The following is an 18,654-nucleotide window of genomic DNA, read 5'->3' as shown; positions in this document are numbered from 1 at the left end:
TGGCTGAGCTCTGCCTGAGGGCTGGGGCTGCAGCAAAGAGGGGACACCCTGCTCCAGGGGGGATGTCCCACAAACGGGGGACCCCCATGAAAGGAGCAAGAGCAAAGTGTCTTTACAAACAGATGCTCTGAATCCCCTCGGAGATAGGGTCAAGCAACTTTCATGTAAGGAAGTGACAGGAGAAGCCTTGGTTTCAGAAAATGTTATTAATTGATGACACAGACTGCTGCTCAGCCAAGGCCCTGCTCTATTCATGAACTTCCAGAAGAACAACAAAGACTTAACAGACCCATGAATATCATTTGCTATATAAAAGCAGGGAGCATACTAAGGGAGTATGTAGTAGGTGGATTAGGAAGTCTGTAGCTCTCAAGTGCTTCAGCCAATGGGGAAAGCAGAGGGAGATGTGGCCAGGAGAATTAGGATGAAAAGGAGGCTGTGTCCTCCAACAATTGGAGAGATCCCATGGGGAATGTCCAAAGGCGTCTCCCATTTTTAGAAATGAAATTAGTTTCACAGGACTCCTCTGTCTGCTTTGTGGACAGAAACCTCTGGTGATGTCAATTTTTCCGCACACCCTGGGGCAGGGAGTGCAGCTGAAGGTGCCTCACCCACTTTGGGTGATCGGCTCCCTGCGGCCCCGGGGATTGATTGGGGACCCGGGAGTGACCAGGAGCAGACGAGTGACACATCAGGGGGGTCTGTGAAGAGTCAGCAGGGAGAGAGCACTGAAAATCTCATCAGTGAGTGCCCTGGGATCTTCGGGGAGTGAACATGGCAGGGCACCCATGGAGGGGTGAAAAGGGAAAGCCAGGGAGGGGTCCTGGCCAAAGGAATGATGATCCCAAAATGTCTCTGAAGGGTCCCTTGGGAGAATGCTGAGGTAGTTTGCACATTCCCCCAGAGGAAATTAAGGACATGGAACCCAGGGGGGACAATAAGGGAAGTCGAGAAGGGATTTGGACAACAGGGGATGGATGGTGTTGGTGTGCTGAGAAGAGATTGGGTGAAGAGGAGTGTGCAGCAATATGGATAAGACAGAAGCAGCAGGAGGAATCTATGTGGTAAGAAAAAGAATGATGGAAAAGAGGAGGAAGAGAACAATACAGAGGACTGAGATGTTTTTTAGCAGGGTCTTATCCTGACAATTTGCCACCTGATACTTTGAATTCCCAGTTTCCAGGAGAGGAAAAGCAGGAGGTCAGGATGTCAGGGGTTTCTCTGTGGTGGGCAGCGGCAGCAGCGGGCGCAGAGGTGTGGGACCGGGAGCAGGGCTGGGGGCCTGTGGGGAGCTGCGGGGCCGGGCCGGGGCTGTGGGGCAGCCGGGGCTCAGCGCCGGGCACTGCCTGAGCCCACCAGCCCCGGGCAGGGCCGGCAGTGGCCCCCGGCCCCCAGGAGGCTGCGGGACGCCCCGGCCGCTGCCCGGCCCCGGGGAGCTGCCGGCCCTGCCCGCCGGGGGGGCCGCCTTTGGACACTGCGGCAGGACAGGCACCGGCTCTGCCATCCGGGCTGTGCAGGGGACCCTGAGCACAAGGAGCAAAACAAAGGAACATCTGGGAAATGCAGAGTGCACATGGAAGTTTCAGGATTTTCTGTGAAGGATTTGGTTTGGGTCCCTGCAGAAAGGAAAGATTTTGCAGAAAGCTCAGCAGCTCTCAGAGGATGAGCACCCACAGGCAGTGACCGGGGCTGCAGGAGTGGCACAAGAAGGCCCTGCAGCACTTGGGCACAAAGGCACAGCAGCTGAAGGCAAGAAGGGATGAGCAAAAGGCCAAGCTGAAGGCAAAGGCCATGGCAGAGTTCCCACAGCCCCTGAGGGACCAACCCCAGGGCCCAAGGGGGTCCCAGCACCCAGGGGACGGCGTCGGCCACAAGCACCTGGCAGAGGCATTGCCCTCCTGGCGAGGGCAGAGCCCACCCAAACAGCCCCTGGGAAGGAGTCAGGGCTCCAGCTGCAGCCCACAAGGACACTGCAAGCACAGACAGCAGCACCCTCAGGAGGAGCGAGTCCACCCCTGCATGGACATGGATTGTCAGGGCTCTCTGAGCTCCCATCCCACCGGGGACCCACCACACTGCAGCCCTGGAGAACATCCAGGCTGGGTCTGCATCGAGAGGAGGCCTCTCCTGATGGACACAGGGGCCTCTCCATCCACTCTGAATCTTGCACCTAAGGGGGGAACATTGTAAAGGAGTGTTTTCATTATTAAGGGAATAAATGGGAAAGCTGAGCTGGTGTCATTTGTTCATTTAGGAGCTGTGGGAGGTTTATTTGAACTAAACTAATTTTTTTCTCTTCCTACTGTGATTGTAATTATCTAGGAAGGAATTTGATGACGGCATTGTAATATTGTAAAAGGTGATACAGAAGCTATTGCTGCTGTACTTTTGTGTCAAATGTCTGGACTTTTTAACCCCACACAGCCTCCATGCTGTGGTATGGACAGGAGAAAGAGAGAAAAACCTGAGAAAATGAACAACCAAAAATAATGATGCCTCAGCTGTGGCTCTTCCAGACTCAGAAAAGAAATTGGAATTGTAGGGGAATGTTCAACAGGGCCATGCCAAAGGAATTCTTGGGCCAAAACGTTTCACCCAGTGGCCAGAGTGGCCTCATTGCCTGCAGAATTGTGCAGCCACAGCTTCAACGAGAACCGAGGCCCAAAACCTGATGGCAACAGGATCTCCAACTGTTCCAGTCTGCCATCAAGTTCAAGCTTTGATAACCAAAAGAGCCTCGCAATGGATGGGCAGTGCTCGGTTATTACAGTGTGAAACTTGTTCAGTGGCACAGGAGGATTCAGAACTGAGGACAGGGGAAGGGTTTAACCCAGCCTCCTGTTTGAACAGCCCCCAGAGGGGCTGGGAAGAAACCCAGCACTGCATTCAAGTGACACAGCTCCAGACCCAGCCTGGGGGAGATTCAGGAGACATTGCCTGGCCTGAGGCAGAAAATGTCTTTGTGGATGGCTCTTCAAGGGCAGCAGAAGGGAAAAGAGTTCCAAGACACGCTGTTATTGAGGAAAGGGAATCAGACAAAGCCCAGGTTACCCCCCATGGTCAGCTCAACCGGCACAGCTGTGTGTGCTTGTAAGAGCCGGGCACTGACATGCCCTGAGCAGGAAGGCTTCAATATCTTCTGGTGACACCATCTCACCTAACAGGGGGCAAAAGCAATTGTGATTGCTCAGCAGCCACTGGATCACTTACTAAGGTATTTCTAAAAGACATTACTCCAATAAAAGGTATTGTGGAAGCAACAGACTCAGACAGCAGAACTCATTTTACAGGAAAGATCCTCCAGGGGGTTATGGCAGCTTTAGGAATACAATGGGACCTCCAGAACCCCTGGCACCCCCAGAGCTCAGGCTGGGTACAAAGAATGAAAGGGGAAGAAACACCTTTGGAAGCTGGGGATAGAAACCAAGATGCCATGGGTACGGCTTTTGCCATTGGCTTGGGCAAGAAGAAGAGCCAGACCCAGGGCAGATATTCAATTATTTCCCCTTGCAATTGATCTCGGGAATTCCTTACCCTGGGAATTCTCCACCTAGTGCAGGGTGGAGATAAGGGATGCACAGTTAAAGCAGTCTGTGGCCAGAATCCTGTCTCTGGTGCAATCTCTCCCCCAGGAAGCTGGGCTGGCACAGAGCCTGCCTTGGCACTTTGCTGTTGCCAACATCCAAGCAGGACATCGGCTCCTGCCTAAGGAGTGCAGAGCAGCACCACTGGTGGCCAAGTGGCGTGGCCCGTGCCAAGTGGCCCCGAGGCCAGAAACAGCCGCCAGCACAGCTGAGCACGGGGGGACCCCTCAGCCTCGGCTCCAGGTCTCTGCAGCCCCGGAGATTTGCACTTCCCGCCTGCAGCAGGAGGATGGGAGGCCCCCACTGAGCCTGCACTGAAGGCAGCGCAGCAGCAGCCAGGGCTCCACAGTGGGGCAAGGCCCTGGGCCTGCCCACACATCCTCTGCTGAAATCCTCGGCCTGGCCACCCTCCTTTGGCAGCTCCAGCCACCGGGGACAGCCCTTGCTGCCACTGCTGCAGCTTCAGCGCTCTCTGGGCCTGCCCTGCCACAGCTGCTGGGCAAGAGCACGGGACAATTCCACTCTGGCTCTCACTTACACTCACACACTGCCCTGCCTGCCATGGCATTGATGGAAAATACACCAGCCCATAGACTTTAACATTGTTAACCTTTCATTTCTCTACTCAGGCTTGCTTTGCCCTGGCCCTGGGGAAAGGAATGTTAAAGGTTTTGTTAAGGGATGTTGCACCACTCAATGGAGATGAGTTTAATACCTCAACACACTGGGAATGGCCCAAAAGATACCCACAAAGTTTTGATACCCAGCAGCAAAACATCAACCCCAGCAGCAAACAGCAACCAACACCTACCCCAGACACTGCCAGGGCTGCAGACACCTGGTCTGCAAAAGGTTGAGAAGGAAATCCAGCACTTCCCACCTCATTAACAGCTGAAGCAAAGAAATCCGGGTCCAATAGGAAACCAAATACTAAAAACTGCACAACTTGAAACTTTGGAAAATAAAACCAGTGGATTTAGACTGGTTCTGACTGTATCAAGTTTGGGAAAAATCTAGTAAAAGCCACGGAGGTTTTACTCCGATAGTATTTTATTTATTATATACTCCGATATATTTTACTGATACTTTACGTGTCATGGAACGATTTTCTCTGCACACCCGGGCTATGTGGGGATGGAATGATTTCTGTTGCACATCCTGGCCAGAACCAAGGAATGCCTTGACTCTAACAATAAACATATTGTTGGAGGTTTTCTTTTTCCTGCAGTTTCTGTGCTAAGTTTAGAGCATTAGAGTATTTTTAAATTACTCCTACTTCTATATTGCTGATTAGGTTTGGGTCAGGGATGAGAGAATGAGTTTTTACTTAGAGGAGAAGGAGAAAAAATTTAATTGACTTCGAAATTTTTTCTGTATGTTTCTGCGTGGCTCTTAGAGATAGAAAAAATTTGATCTGGGTTCTTTGACGTTCACCTTTAGGCAACATTTTGTGAAGCTAGAAGAGATTTAAAGGTGACCCTTTAACTCATAAATAGAAGATTTGAAGGGAAAAAAATAAATAGAAGATTTGAAAGAAAAAAAAAAAAGAAAAAAAAAAGAAAAAGCAGCAGGTTGGGGAGGGGAGGGCACATTTGAGGCTGCTGAAGCTGCTCTGGAAGAGAAGCTGCATTCCAGGAACCCAGGAGGAGCTTTAGAAATGCAAATTAACATTGCTGGGGCAGAGAGGGGACAATGTACCTGGCTCTTCTTGCCTGGGGCAGGAATTGGCTGATTCCCTCTGCCCCTCACCCCAAGCTCTGCCTGCTTGCACAGATGGAATCTGCACGGCTGAAGGCAAAGCCCATGGTGAGGATCTGACTCTGAAACAGAAATGGCTGAGGCTGCAAAGGGAAACAGCAAATGGAGAATGTTGTGAAAACTTCACTAAAATAAGGGGGGGGGGGGGATCATCCCTCTGCCCACTCCAACATCTGCTGTCATTGTCTGTGCTGTACAGGGTGTATCAGAGCACTGGGGCTTTTGCTAGAACAAGTCCAGGGAAATTAGTTGGAATTCAAGTATTTGATGATGTATTTAGAAAAATGCAGTCATTGATGCAGCCTCAGCCTGAGGGAGCACCCAGAAATGGGAAAAAGATGAAGGACCACCAGAACAAACCCTACAACACCATGGACCAGCCCCTGGGAACCCAAACCAATTCATACCAGGAGACAGAACCCATTTATCATTTCAATGGCATCATTAGATTAAAAGCTGTCCTCAAAAGAAGAAGCAACCAGTCAGCTCCAGCTCCTGACCTTCCTGCTGACCAATCCACTGAAAGAGGAACACAACATTTCACCAGGGGATGGGATCAGATTATCTGTGAGCAGAAAAAACAGGAGTTTGTGGAAAACTAAATGGCTCAAACTGCTGTTGGCAAAGAGACGACAAAGGAAAAGTGCTGAGAAAGATAACAAAGGAAAAAGGAGAGCAGTTTATGTATTGGTCCAAACATGGAAAGGATGGGAATGGGACACGCTTTCGTGGCTCCCCGGCACACCAGGGGTTAAACGAATGCTGCTTCTCCTCTTCTGTGCTGCAGCAATTCTCATCTTTTTACCATGCTCCACACCTTGGCAGTGCACCTCATCCAGCAGCTGAGCCAGGGGATGCAGGTGGCAGCCAGGCCTCCTGATCCACAAACGGCTACAAAAGGACAGGGAATGAGGGCACCGAGAATAATCCCAAAACCAAAGAGGACCCGGGAAGAACAAAACAGAGTCAAGGAGTGAATCTTCCTGGAGAGAGAGCCAGGCACTTGTGGATAAGGAAGCTACGGGAGAAGCCCTCAGTTGCAAGAAATGTCACAAATTGACCCAGACAGATGCTCAAAGTCCCGCTACATTCTCAAACTTCGAGGAGAAGAACAAAGGCTTAACAGAGCCATGAATATCGGCTGGTATACAAAAGGAGGGTGCATATTAACGAGGACAGGCAGCAGGCGCATCGGGAAGTCTGAACCTTCCAAGGACCTCAGCCCGTGGGCAAAGGCAGAGGGAGATGCGGCCGGGAAAATGAGGATAAAAAGGAGGCTGCGGACTACAACCATGGCAGAGAGCGCACGGAAAATGCCCCACGGCCTCTCCCCCTGCTCGGCAAGAAAGTCACTTTTACAGGACTCCTCGCTCTCCTCCGGCCACAGAAACCTCCGGCGACGGGAATTTCCCCGCACGCTCCCGGCCGCGGGGCAGCCCCCTCTGTCCTACCCACAGCAGCCGGGCCGAGCCAGCGCTGCTCCGGCAGCGGCTCCTGCCCAGGCCCCGGCGGGAAGGAGACCGCGGGCAGCCGCTCCCGCCGCGCCCTCAGCCCGGGGCCAGCACGGCCCGGACACGGCACCACCGACCCGCCGCAGCCCCCTGCCGCCCCCTCCGCCCGCAGCCAGCCCCGAGCCCCCGCAGAACCCAGCGCGGCTCCCACCTGCGCCGGGGCCGCCTCCGAGCTCCGCCGACGCCGCCTCACCGCGCTCCGGCCGCTGCCGCCGCTCCCGGGCCCGCACAGACGCTCCCGGCGCCAATGGCGCCGCTGCCCAACCACGGCAGCCCTCAGCCCGCCGCCGGGGCCGTGCTGCGCCCCGCTCCCACCAATCAGCGCGCCGCAACCGCGACTGACGGCACCAGCGGCCAATGGCAGCGAGCTGGGGGCGGGCTCTGCGCACGGCCCAGACTCGCCCCGCGCTCTCAGGGCCCCCCGCGCTGCGTGAGGGCAAAGCCGGAGATGAGCAACAGCCCCGGGACGGGCCCGGGCCCGAGGCGGGATTGAGCTGCCCACACAAACAAACTTCTCCGCACCTCCCGCCACGGCTTTCCCGGCCCTGCGCCTTCCGTGCCTCCGGCTCTGCGGGAAGCCCGGGAGCCTCCCTTCTCCTGCCCCTCATTAGTGCATCGGTGCTTCGCTTTGATTTCCCCCAAAAAGGGAAACCTGCCCAAAGCCCTGTGGGTGAGCGGGGGAGGGGAGAGATTTCTGGCAGAAAACTCCCAAGACTCAGAGCAGGATAAGGAGAAGTCAGTGCAGAGCCTTAAATGCAGCTTTCCCCACGCCTCCCTGCTCCCAGCTGCACCTCCTCCCCCGGCAGGGCAGGAGACAGGGAATGGGGCCGTGCTCAGCTCATCCCCCGCGGCTTCTCCCTCTGCTCAGGGACAGGAGTCGTTCCCTGCTGCACCCTGCGCTCTCTCCCAGCCGAGACTTCTCCAGGAACTTCTCCGAGCCGAGTCCATCCCCTGGGGCACAGCCCCCTCCAAGTGCTGCAGCGTGGGTCACTGTGCCACGGGCTCGGTCCTGCCAGGCCAGGCTGCTCCAGCGGGGCCCCTCTGCCCACGGGGTCACAGCCTCCTCTCAGGCATCGCCGAGCTCCAGCCTGGCTCCTCCAGGGGCTGCAGGGGGATCTCTGCATCCCCACGGAGCTGCAGGGGAAACTCTGCATCCCGTGGACCTGCAGGGGGATCTCTGCAGCCCCACGGACCTGCAGGGGGATCTCTGCATCCCCACGGAGCTGCAGGGGGATCTCTGCAGCCCCACGGACCTGCAGGGGGATCTCTGCATCCCCACGGAGCTGCAGGGGGATCTCTGCATCCCCACGGAGCTGCGGGGGGATCTGTGCAGCCCCATTGTAATATAAATTATGGAATAATTCGTGATTATGTAAAATATACATGAAGTCAGTTGTGCTAGTAGAAAAAGATTCTTAAAGTTTTAAAAGACCTGAAGACCCAGCCGGGAAAGACTGGAAACCACAGATGACAGAGAAAGAAAGACCTAATTTACAATTGAAAACACGTGGCTCCCTGCAGAGATGGGCACTTTCCGGGGATACTCCACCAGACGCCCAAGGTGAAAAATGCACATATGTTAGTTTGAATAGTAGTGCTGTATTAACATTTTAATAGTACTGTAAATGTAGTTGTGTAGTTAAATTGAAGCTTTAGTAGTTAAAATAGAAACTATGTATCTGGGTTTTCTTTTAAGGAATGACATACTCGCTTTGACATAACCATCACAGAACACCCAAATCTTCCAAAGAAGAGGAATTTATGGTTTTCTTGTCAGAAGAATCTAATTTCTTCAGGCCTTGCTCAGACTCGAAGACGCCATGGGGATTAAAGGAAATAGTTGGCATATAACAGACAGAGTTTCTTGTTTTAAATAGAATGTATGCATAACCATGAAGGATATATGAATATGCAATAGTGTAGTTTTAGGGGTGATTCCTTTGTTCACAAGGTATGCTTGTTGTGGCTTAAGTGCCCCAGAGCATCTGGACATCCTTAATTCTTTGCTTTTTATTGTCTTGTAATTGTCCTAACTCTAAATTTTTATTACTCTAATTGTATTACTATTTTAATAACCATGTTATTATTATTAAAAATTTAACAGCCATGTGATTGGCGTTTTTCACAATTATGGTAGCAAAGGATGGTTTTTAACACCTCTCTGCCGGGGCCTTGGAGAGTCAGAGTGAGGAAGACGGGTCCTGCCCTATTTAGGCAGCCTCGCTCTGTTCCCCTGGTGTGTGACCAGACACAGGTTATGATCGATGGGCAAAAGGAGACAATAAAACAAAGAAAAGGGAAAGCATTCGCTAAAACCGCAGTAATTAGCCCCAAGACTAAAGTGTACAGGAAGAACCAAGACCCAAGGACAAAGGATAGGTGAGTATTTGTTGGGATGGGGCGGATAAGGGGGGAATGAATGTGTGTGACAGAAGCTGCTGGGTATCCCAGACTTGCCAAGTGATTGCTGTAGTCTTTCATGCTGCTTTTCGTCTTTTTCATGTGAAAAACGGCCAGTAAAGAGACCAAGCGAGTGATAAAAAAGAGAGAATCCCTCCCAGAGAAACTGGGACTGGATCTTAGGAAGAAGAGGAACCCCGTGGAGTGCCGGATTGAGCGATAAGAGTGCCCAAGAGCATCCAGGATTCAAACCTGCTGGGTTGAGGGATTAACATTCCAACACCACTCAGGGTGTAGATATGTAATGTAGACTGTTTGAAAGTAAAAAGTATCTTCTTGTTGTATGTGAGAGTTAGTGAAAAATAAAAGTGAGTAAATGTAGATGAATGGTAGTATATGTAATGTAGATTGTTTTTTATGAGCTTTTCTTTATCTCCTTGGAGAGAGTGTTAGAGTGTTTCCTGGCAGTCGAAAAGAGAGTATTGCAGAGAAAAATTCCTCACTTGCTGTCCTCCCCCTGCCCTCAACTCTATTCATATTTTGTCCATTCCCTCTTCAAAATACAGATTTGTAAAACTCATGCTCTGTGTCCTCAGATGCCCTTCCCAAATCAAACCTTGGCTTCATTGCAAATTGCATTGCACTAACTAGCACTGCCTTAAATTTGTTTTGGTGCAGACAGGGTCACTTTGGAAGTCAGTTGTTGTTTACTTTCTTCCTGCAACCCTTTCAAGCTTGTGAATGGAAAAAATATGATAGCAAACCACGTCTTTATTTTTGCACTGTCAGCTGTGAGTGGCTGGTAGCCTTGGTGGAGGGTGCCGTGAATTACAGGCCTGCAGAACACACATAACAAAAGTAATTTACTTTGTAAGGAAGTTGAAAAAGGGGGGAGAGGTGATTGGCAGACTCACCTCTCCAGGATGTAGGATTAATGTTAGAAAGTGGACTGATATTGGAATGTGGCTGCTGAAATGTGAAGAGAGAAAAAGAAAGAGAAAGAGAGAGAAAGGGAGAGAGAGAGAGAAAGAGAGCGAAGGGGAGAGCGAAATACACCCCCAAGGTCCCCTCAGCCACAGCTATCTGTAAGTTCTCCCCCATTCCTGCTAGGCAGAGTGACAACAAGGAGGGGGGGAAGTGGGGAAGGACAGAGTTAAACCCAAGGCTGTGAACAGGACCACCAGTAGAGATAAGATCAAGGCAGAGATTGTGACTCTCACAAAGTGGTTTATTGTCTTAAGCAAGATTTCTTTTTTCTTTCTGATTGCTGTTGTTAAGAAGAGAAGGCTTTTGTTCTGAAGACTTAAAGTCTGTAAGACTAAAACAGTTAAATGTTACCCAAAAAGTAAAAGGCAAGAGATGTGATACATCTCATGTTAAAATTGGCCTGGTCTTTTTTATTTAACTAATTATAGCTCACAGGAAGAAGAATTGGTCTCTGCAGATATTAACACAGCTGGGTACAAGAAGAAGAAGTGGCTGTAGAAAAAGAGTTTAGTTAAACTCAGAAAGTTTTAAAGAAAACTAATGGTAAAAGTTCATGCAGTATTGTTTTTCTTTTAACACTGTGTTATTAAGAAATCCTTTCCAGGTACCACTGAAGCAGCAATCCAAACCATGGAAAGAGGGTGAATTCACGCCAGCAAAACCAAAGGACTTGTGAAGAAACTTGAGGAATGGACTATCACATCTAAACCGGGTGATACCAAATTGACTTCCAACCAGGACTGGGTGGTAATGGTTTGGGAAGACCCAAATAATCCAAGACAGGTACAAAGAATAACACCTCACTGAGAAATAAGGCAAAGCTTGCATCACTGGTTCTAAGCCCTGCCTGAATAAACCCTGAGACGCCTCCGACACCTCCTTGGCAGAGGAACACTGCCACTTCAAACAGGAGGATTGGGAGTGTTTTAGTCAAAGAGTTCTTACAGCCTGGCCTCAGCCTGTGGCTTGTACAGGGAAGAAGGGAAATTGCCATCAGTACTATGCTGTCTACTTTATTTGATTCATCCCAATACTGGACACGCTAGCTGGGTTACAAGTGAATGTTTAAATTATGAGAATAATTTGCATTGTAGCTCACAAAATCTATGTTCTTGTTGCAAGAGGTATCAGTACTGAATCAATTCCCTATGCAGATAGAACCCAAAATAACTGAAGTAATAACTTTGTTTTGTGGATGGGAATTATTAGTGCCTGTTGAGTGAGAGATACCTGAGGAACGGTGGGAAGCCACAGTTAAGGAGTGTCGAAAAGGACTTGCCTAAAAAATTGAGTAAAAAGGAGTGACAAGGGAAACAGAGGGCAAGCCTGGACTGAGCACTGTACTCACCACCGAGAAGATCACACGTACCTGCTGTGGGAAGCAACCCCACAGGCAGGGGAGGTGGGGGTATAAGCCATGCCAGACCTCTGTCATTCCTGTTTCTGTCTCTCATTTGTTGTCTTTTCCCTTCTGAGATACCAGCAAGATCATGTCCCAAATGCTAGAGAAAGTATTACACAGAAAGGAACCAAAGTTCCTTTTTGTTACACACACCCATGTCAACAGCCACAGACCCACCCAAACTGAGTACCTGCAGGCAACATGGGGAAAAATATTGGATTACAAGGAACTTGGGAAAAAGTTGTAATACTTGGGGCATGGAATGTCCAAAAGGAGAGAGATGGATTTGTTTTACATTTGATCTTAGAGATATAGTCCAAGATTCAGTAAAGAGACAATTAGTAAACAAAAAGGTGAAACCAGCACAGCAATCTAGCTCTGTATTAACCCCAAATTATATACTGCATCGTATTATAGGACTCCAAGCAGTTATAGAGGAGATAACAAACAAAGCTGCTCAGGCACTGGAATTAATATTGAGTCAGCAAAACCAAACTATAACTGCAGTGTATTAAAATAGGTTGGCTTTGCGCTATTTATTGGCTAAAGAATGGGGTGTACAGATTGTTGAAAATAGATGGCAATGAGGGCATCATCCTGGAATAAACAAAGGATATCAGAAAAAAATTATGACCCTCGTATCAGTCCAAAAAAAACCAAAGGGAAAATAATGTTAAAAACTAACAGGTGGGGTAATGTATTGAGAATGGGATGGTGGAAGAAATTAGAATTCTTCCTTTTATGTGTTACAAGTGTTTTGATATTTCTTCTTTGTTTAATCCCATGTTTTATTTGATTACCAACAGAGTCCAAAGAATGCAAGAGGATAAGAAATATTGCTCAAGCCAAATGATTTATAAAGAATAAGAGGAGAGATTGTGACAAATACATATTTATAATTGGCTTTTCGCAAGTGTTACAATGAATATTATATGTGTCATGTTAGAAAGTTTATGCTGTTCCATAGGATCTCAATTCCATATAATCCCAGTCCAGTTTGTCCCAGTCCATAGGATCCTGGTTCCATATTTGATCCCAATCTCTAGTTGATCCCCGTCCCTATTTGATCCCAGTCCATACTTGATCCCAGTTCCTATTTTATCCCAGACTATATTTGATCCCAGTTCATATTTGATCCCAGTCCCTATTTTATCCCAGACTATATTTGATCCCAGTCCCTAGTTGATCCCAGTCCCTAGTTGATCCCAGTCCATATTCTGAGGACGCTGGACTCCAGGATGGTTTGGGTGGATGGAGATGAGAGATCTCTGAAGGCTGCCCTTAGAATATCTGGTTTATTAGAGAGGGTGAAAGGCCCTGCTTGGAGTCACCAGACCTGACCCGTGGCAGGCCCGAGGGCGTGGGGGAAGGGAGAGGCAAGGGGTAGAGGGAGATAAGAGAGGATCCCAAGAGGATGTTCCAGGAGAGGGGCAGTTCCAAGAGAAGGGAAGTTCCAAGAGAGCATCTGGCTCCTCAGGGACTCCTTGTCAGGGGCTTCAAGGTGGGCTGGAACAAGACTCAGGCCAATGGGGTCACAGACTCCTGATGCTTCAGGGGAGGGTTACAGGTGTGGGATGAACCATACATTGGGGTGAGATCCAACAGTCCATTTGACCCTTGGACCTACCTGTAGGTAAGGGCATTGTTCAACCAGAAGGGAGGATTGTCTTCGTCCTGGCTGTACGATTGTGTTCTACTTGTGCAGTGACTGCGGTTTGGTATGTCACAACTTGTTACCATCTCAGTCTCTGTATTTTCTAAACCTTTTGCCAGGCAGTCATATTTATAAGGCTTTCCTATTTGATCTTCCCCAACACATATGATCCCAGGCCATATGATCCCAGTCCCAATTTTATCCCAGTCTATATTTGATCCCAGTCCATAGGATCCCAATCCACATCTGATCCCAGTCTCTATTTGAACACAGTCCATAGTTGATCCAGGTCTCCAGTTGATCCAAGTCCATATGATCTCAGTCCCAATTTGATCCCAGTCTGTAGGATCCCAGTCCCTATTTTATCCAAGTCCCTTGTTGATACCAGTCCATAGGATCCCAGTCCATGTTTGATCCTTGCCCGTATTTGATCCCAGTTCTGTTCATTCCAGTCTGTAGGGCCCCAGTCCCTAATTTATCCCAGTCCTTAGTTGATCCTAGACCACAGGATCTCAGTGCATATTTGATCCCAATCTCTAGTTGATCCCAGTCTATATGGCCCTGCACACATTCCAGAGGTCTGGAATTTCAGCTCCCAGCCAGGAAAAGACATTCCCTTTGCCCTCGAAGGCAAAGCTCTTGAGAAGGGGCTGAAAGCCAAGTGGAGCAAAATCCTACAGAGACATTTCACTGCTGGCCTCCGTAACTTCAGCTCCTGAACTAAGAAATAAAATAATAGTTGGGAAATAAAATAATTTAAAAATCAGGGGTGGGTCATTGGGGGCAGAGGGGGCAATTAAATTAGGGGAGGGGTCAATTAAATTGGGGGAGGATCTTTGGTGGTCCCTGAGGAAATTAAATTGGGGGAGGGTCTTTGGAGGTCCCCTGGGTCAAGGGAGACACGGAGAGAGAAACAGAGCAGGCAAAGAGAGGTGGGAGGGAAAGGAGGACACAAACAAAATCAGCTGAGAAGGTGGTGCCCTGAAAAACAGAACTGCCACTGACTGGGAATGAACAGCAAAGAAATCACTAAGTCTGAAAGTTTTATTTGCTATCAAATACATCCCAGCCACCCAGCCCCACACAATCCCCATCTCACCGCTCCAAATTGGGATCCCACTTCTCCCGATCTCCTCCCAAACCCATCTCACCCTGGCAGCTGTGGAATCAAGAGTGTTTGGTGTGGGATTAAGTTGTTTTTTTTTTGTGGTGGACAGAAGGAATTTGAGGTGGGATTAAGGCTCTGTGGGTTAAAATTCAGTTGTTTTCAGTGGGATGTGAGTGGATTTAAGGTGAAAGATTGATCCCTCTTGGCTCTTGGAGCACAGAGAGATTGAGAAGAGAAAAAAATTAAGGTCAACATGAAAGGAGAAGCAGCCAGGTGTGTTCCCAACATAGATGACAGGGAATGTGGGTCACCAGGGCTGTGCCCAATGTGGGTTCTCCAGTGGGGGATGGAGTTTAGCTCTTCTCGCACTCGGGGCACTCGCAGGGCTTCCCTTACCGGTGCCTCCCTTGGTGTCGGGTCAAGTGAGAGTTCCTTGAGAATCTCTTCCCACACCGGGGACACTCGTAGGGCCTCTCCCCGGTGTGGATGCGCTGGTGCCTGAGGAGGTGGGAGTTCTGCCTGAATCCCTTCCCGCAGTCGGGGCAGCGGAAGGGCCTCTCCTCTGTGTGAATCCGATAGTGCAGGAGGAGATGGGAGCTGGTCTGAAACCTCTTCCCACACTCAGAACACTCGTAGGGCCTTTCCCCAGTGTGGGTCCTCTGGTGCTTGATCAGGCTGGAGCTGTGGCTGAAGCTCTTCCCACACTCCCCACACTCGTAGGGCCTCGCCCCGGTGTGGATCCTCTGGTGCATGATCAGGTGGGATCTCTGGCTGAAGCTCTTCCCACACTCAGAACACTCGTAGGGCCTCTCCCCAGTGTGGATCCTCTGGTGCATGATGAGGTGGGATCTCTGGCTGAAGCTCTTCCCACACTCAGAACACTCGTAGGGCCTCTCCCCAGTGTGGATGCGCTGGTGGCTGAGGAGGTGGGAGTTGTGCCTGAATCCCTTCCCGCAGTCGGGGCAGCGGAAGGGCCTCTCCTCTGTGTGAACCGGATAGTGCTGGAGGAGATGGGAGCTGGTCTGAAACCTCTTCCCACACTTGGAACACTCGTAGGGCCTCTCCCCAGTGTGGGTCCTCTGGTGCACGATCAGCTCGGATCTCCACCTGAAGCTCTTCCCACACTCCGAGCACTTGTGGGGCTTCTCCCCATCATGGAGCTGCTCAGGGACCCCCAGCTTTGACCTCTGGCTCCATCTCCGGCCGCCTCCCCAGCCCAGGGTGGGTCTTTCCCCCTCAGATCCCCGCGATCTGCGTTTGCAGCCCCTCCTCGTGCGGGATCTCCGGGGCTTTTCCTCCCCGTCGGGTTCCTGCGCTATGGAGCCGCTCAAAACGGCCTCTTCCACCAGGTTCTGCCGCGGGGATTTGTCCTCCCTGCTCTCCATCCTCAGCTCCTGCTCTGGGGGAGGAAGGACAAGGAGAGGCTCTTCCTCTTCCTCGCAGCCTCCCAGGGGCTGGGAATGGGAAATCCTGGTTTGGGGAAAACAAGGGATGAGCACGATGAGTTTGAAGCTCCCTCTGTCCCAGTCCATCTCTACAAGTCCCTGGCCACCTGGGCTCCATAAAAACCTCCCGAACACCGAGATCCAGCCCTGAAAAAGCCTCCCAGGAGTTCCCCGTCCCTGCTGCCTCCCCTTTGCTGTTCGGGGCTCCCCCCTGTCCCAGCTGCTGGGGTCACGCTTGGATTGGGGGTCCCCCTTCTCCTCGCTGCCCGCCCTCCCCAGGCTGCCGGGAGTCCCAGCAATCCCAAAAGCTCCCCCCTCCTGGCTCTCCCCATTCAGGGGTGCCGGGGCTGTTTGGGCTCCCGGGCTCCCTTCTCCCCTTCTTCCCTGCTCTGGGCTGCTGGGGCTCCAAGGAGTCCCCCCAAGGGGACTTTTCCGCTCCGCTTCGCAGTTCTTCCTTCTCCAAACATCTCCCCAAAAAACCCAACCCAGGCACCCCCCAGGAGACCTGGCCCGAGCTCCCCCTCCCCGCTCACCTGCGGGATGGGGGGCAATGATCCCACAGGTGGAGGCTGCGAATTCAGGCAGGGCTGACCGCGCGTTTCTCTCTGCTCTGCTCGATCCGCTTTTCAACCTCCTCTTCCTCTTCCTGACGCCCCTCCTCTTCCATCCCCCCTCCTCCTCCTCCTCCTCCCTAAGCCCACCTCCCGCTCCTCCTCCATCCCTGCCTTTCTCCCCCTGACCTTCTTTCCCCTCCTCCTGCTCTCTAACCCCACCGCCTTCTGCTCCCTCATCCCTCATCTTCCATCGCTCCTCCTCCTCCTCCTCCTGTGTTCCGTCCCCTCCTGCCTGTCCTCCTTTATCCCTTCCCTTCCATCCCCTCTCCTCCTCCTCCTCCCCATACCCACCTCCCGCTCCTCCTTCATCCCTGCCCTTCCCTCCCTCCTCCTCCTCCCCCAGCAGCAGCGACACCCTCGGTTCCGTTCCCGCAGCCCCGGCAGCCCGCGGCAGGAGCGGGGATGGAGCCGGGACAGGTCGGGATGGGCAGCGCGGGGCTCTCGGCTGCTCCCAGCCGCTGTTCCAGGGGGGAACCCGGCCTGGGCCAAAGGAGAGGCAAACTGGGGAAACTGGGGGCTGCACATCCAAACTGGGGCTGCCTGGGGACCCTGCCGGGGCACTGCCGGCCCTTGGGGCTCCTCTCAGGAGATCAGGAGGGGGGAACGCACAGAGGGCTCGGGGATGCCAGGAGTGGCAGCACTGGGAAGGACTGGTTTGTACTGGGATTGTACTGGAATCATACTGGGAGCAGCTGGGCCCATGCCAGGGCAGACTGCAGTCACCCCGAGGGAGACTGGGATCGTACTGGGATCATACTGACACAGAGTAGGAGCCTACAGGGGGCAACTGAGACCACGCTGGGGGCAAATGGGATATACTGGGAGTGACTGGGAGCATGATGAGGGTGACTGGGAGCAGCTGTGAGCAACTGGGATCATGCTAGGAGCAACTGGGAGGAACTGGGAGTCACTGGGTGCCTGCTGGGGATGACTGGAAACGACTGGGCTTATACTGGGATCATGCTGGAGGTGACTGGGATCATACTGGCAGTGAGTGCCACGACACTGAGGCTGACTGGGAGCGGTTGTGAGCAAATGGGATCGCGCTGGAAGGAACTGGGAGTGAGTGGGAATATGCTGGAAGGAACTGGGGGACACTGTGAGAGACTGGGAGGGACAGTGAGGGTGAAAGGGGCAACTGGAACCATGTGGAGCACAACTGGTTCATATTGGCACTGACTGGGAGCACACTGGCGTCATCTCTGGATCATAGTGGGAGGGACTGGACTAATACTGGGAGTGTCTGAGAGTGACTGGGAACACACCATGCACAGCATCCCTGTACTGGGGGTGACTGGGAGCAACTTGGAGCACTCTGGGAGCAAATGGCATCATACTGGGATTGACTGGGTTGATGTAGCTGGAGGCAACTGGGACCATACTGTGGTGATTGGAAGTTACTGGGATTATACTGGGACCATACTGGGAGTGTTGGCATGTGACAAGGATCATACTGGAGGTTACTGGGCTCATACTGGTGATGAAAGGGAGCAACTGGGATCCGACTTTGGGCTACTGGGAGCAACTGAGAAAAACTGGGATCATGCTGCAAGCAAACTGGAGGAATTGGGAATGACTGGATGCAGGCTGGAGACAACTGGGACATACTGGGCATGACTGAGATCATACTGGAATAACAAGCACCTTACTGGGATCACTGGGAGTGTCTGGGAATGACCACAGAGATGCTGAAGGCAACTGGGATTTACTGGGGATGTCTGTAACCTTACTGGGGTGACTGGGAACACACTGGGAACAACGGGGACCATGCTGGGGAGAACTGAGAGCGAGTGGAAGTGAGTGGGTCTACACCGGGGACAACTGGGCATGACTGGGACCATGCTGGGAGCAACTGGGATCATATGGGGAGTGATGGGGTTGATACAAGGGACAACTGGGGGCAACTGGGATCACACTGGGGAGAACAGGAAGCAACTGAAAGCATGCTGGGGGCAACTGGGATCCTACTGGATCTTACTTGGAGCAACTGGGATCAGGCTGGAAGCAATTGAGGACAACTGGAGTGACTGGGAACATGGTGGGAGCAACTGGGATACACTGGGAGAGACTGAAACCACAGTGGGGGTAAATGGGAGCAACTGGAACCACAGTGGATGATAATGGGAGCAGCTGTGCTCGTGCTGGATTCATACTGGGATCCTACTGGAACTGGCTGGCATCATACTGGGAA

At 51.6% G+C, this 18,654-nt stretch overlaps 1 pseudogene; it reads right to left on the bottom strand.

Annotated features, from left to right (window-relative positions):
- LOC116807532 (uncharacterized) overlaps window positions 1-18,654 on the bottom strand; it is a 1,256,502-nt pseudogene that overhangs the window by 421,929 nt on the left and 815,919 nt on the right.

This window comes from Taeniopygia guttata, chromosome 37 (assembly GCF_048771995.1).
Source record: "Taeniopygia guttata chromosome 37, bTaeGut7.mat, whole genome shotgun sequence".
NCBI classification, from domain to species: Eukaryota; Metazoa; Chordata; class Aves; order Passeriformes; family Estrildidae; genus Taeniopygia; species Taeniopygia guttata.
The sequence above is the reverse complement of the archived record's forward strand: the minus strand, read 5'-3'. Positions and strand labels throughout refer to the sequence as shown.